The sequence below is a fragment of the Lithobates pipiens genome, unplaced genomic scaffold (genome assembly GCF_037356315.1).
Source record: "Lithobates pipiens isolate NorthernLeopardFrog02 unplaced genomic scaffold, aLitPip1_a1.2 Scaffold_13, whole genome shotgun sequence".
In the NCBI taxonomy this organism is placed as follows: Eukaryota; Metazoa; Chordata; class Amphibia; order Anura; family Ranidae; genus Lithobates; species Lithobates pipiens.
Window position 1 is genome coordinate 127459576 of NW_027507718.1, and position 2533 is coordinate 127462108.

At 38.7% G+C, this 2533-nt stretch overlaps 1 long non-coding RNA gene across 1 annotated transcript; it reads right to left on the reverse strand.

Annotated features, from left to right (window-relative positions):
- Positions 1–969: 969 nt before the first annotated feature.
- Positions 970–2239, reverse strand: LOC143976033 (uncharacterized). The gene is made up of 3 exons (XR_013272462.1): positions 1757–2239; positions 1502–1658; positions 970–1203 (listed from the first exon to the last, which is right to left on the reverse strand). It is a non-coding gene; the product is annotated as an uncharacterized LOC143976033 (long non-coding RNA).
- Positions 2240–2533: the final 294 nt, after the last annotated feature.

Below are 2533 nucleotides of genomic sequence, written 5' to 3' on the forward strand. Positions count from 1 at the left end.
TTAAACATTGTTCGTTCGACCACTAATACAACGTTTTTGGCATATGCAGGTTAACTACATTTGTTCATGTCTATTTTGATTAAAATAAGTTTATTACATTGTCTAGATGTGTTTGAAACTATAATAAAATGACAACTTGATTCAGTGTAAGGAGAGGACACTCAGCAGCTGTTTACACATCTGGATGCAGGAGCACTAGCGTGAGACACCATTATAACCTTTTTATAGTGTCCCACGCAGGTGCTCCAGTGGATACTAGGGGTCTCTTTATGTCTGAAACTTGCACAAAACAGGTAAGCATTCCAGTTTTTAAGGGAAAAAATCATGTCTTCAGCTTGGAACTCTGCCAAAACAAACAATTGGATGACACTTCCAAGCAATGTTTCATATTACTATTTCTAGCCTCAAATATCTTTCTGCTAAGCATGCCATTTTTGTATTCACATAGGGGAGAAAAGAATCAAGACATCTGAGGACACCAGGAACCCCACACCTCTTGAAGAAGGGGAACTCAGCACACAACCTGATGATGTGGATGCTGAGGTTCAGGAAGTGGTCAAAATGGTGACCACAACAGGTCAGTGTCTGAGACCACAGCTTCAGGTAATAGATGTATGCCTGCATATTTAAAATACATAAATATTGTATCCAAGAATAGGAAAAAGGGGGGGGCAGGGGATTTTTTTTACGGTACACTATATAAAGAGACAGAGATTTCTTAAAAAGGAATTCATAGCTTTAATGTTGGAAATATGTTAAAATTATTTTGGAAAAACCAAAATAACAAAAATATAATAGCAAATACACTTTTTATACAAAAAATTACATGACACAAAGTATAGGGGATCCTGAAAATGTTAGTTGCTGAGAATGATCATGTATCCTCCCGACATGTTTCGCATTTTTGCTTCTTCAGGGGAGTATGCAACTAACATGAACATAAACACAAAAAAAGGTTTAAGAATACAGAAAATACATTTATGCCATACAATTAGATACACATAAATTTCAGAACATTAAGTATGAAATTGGTCTCAATTTGCTCAGTCCAAGGAGGTACAATGCTTACCCAGGTATAATCATTCCCGGCATCGCAACCCACAAGCCAATAGATGGTGAAATAGATGGCAAGAATTAGGTGACAGGATCAAATGCTAAAAACAACCCAGCCCCATGCAGGGCATAGATGGAGGTAGACAAGCGCTACAAAGATCAAAAACAAAATCCAGAGATAAGTACCAAGTTTACAAATCCAGCACAGGTATTAAAAAATGTTAGTTTGTAACAGAAAGGGTAAATGATATCAATCCCTAAATTATAAGAGGGAATTGGGGCTGAAAAACATGCCTCCATAGTAGACCATGAGATGCTCATTATCAAAGGAATGAAACAATTTATTTTAATTACGCCTAATTAGTATAAGGGTTGTAAGAAGTGGCTACTGGGGGTATACTACCAATATACTGTTAAAGAGAGTAAAAGGAATAAAAATTATTTTTACCTGCAGTTAGAATCAAAGATGAAAGAATTAATTCCATATGATAGTATTGGTGCAATACAAATGCAACAGATTACAAAGAAAGAATCAATTGATTCATTGTGGTGTTTTATAAATTACAGAGTGCAGCGGTATGCTGCCACTGCCAGGCTTGCTGAACCTACAAGCAAATAAAAAGAAGGATGAATAGATATAAGTATAGAAAGATGAGAAACGGTGTTGTAACAGTATGAAGTTCAACTAAAAAAGTATATTTACCAAAAGGAAGAGTCAGCGTGGCGGTAGTATCTGTGCTGAACCTGCACTACAGATGAAGTGACAGCGCTGCCTATTTGTATCCCCCATCCATCGAGCCGGCGTCTGACGTCACCGGCTCGATGCGGACAGCCATAGGTGGAAGCAGTGAGCATGTGCAAAGCCTTCCGAGTCGGCATTTGAACTACCAACCCCATAATGCCTCAGTGCTGACACGAGGTTCATTTGGATAAATGCTGATGGAGATAGGGCTATGCTAGCTCTCCGCCCTTAAAGGGGCGGGAAAACACAAGCCTGCATAGAGGGCAGATGAAACGACGATTGTCATGGCTTTTAACCCTAGAGGGGATTACATGCTCCCTTCCACCTCAAATCGGGAGCCGCCTGGGGATATGACCCAGCGGCGCCCTTGGGTGTCCATATGCCCTTGCATACTTGGAGCAAGGGAAGATAAAAAACAGAGGATCCAGTCCCAAATCACAAACTAGTATGGCTTAGGAATGCGGTGTAGGGAAGGAGGGAAAAAGCAAAGCTCCTCAATGTGGGTGGGACTCATAGAGAGCAACAGAGATCCCCAAGTGTGCAAACCATGAAACCCACCTTGGGCCAAGCAAAGCGAGACATTAAACGGTATATATTACCTGTACATCGTTAATAGTAATTAGAAATGACATTTTTTGATGTACAGAGATATTTTCAAATATAACATAAACATATAAATAAAGAAAATAAAAATAAAAATAAAATAAAAAAATAGAAAACAAAGAGAAAACCAAATAA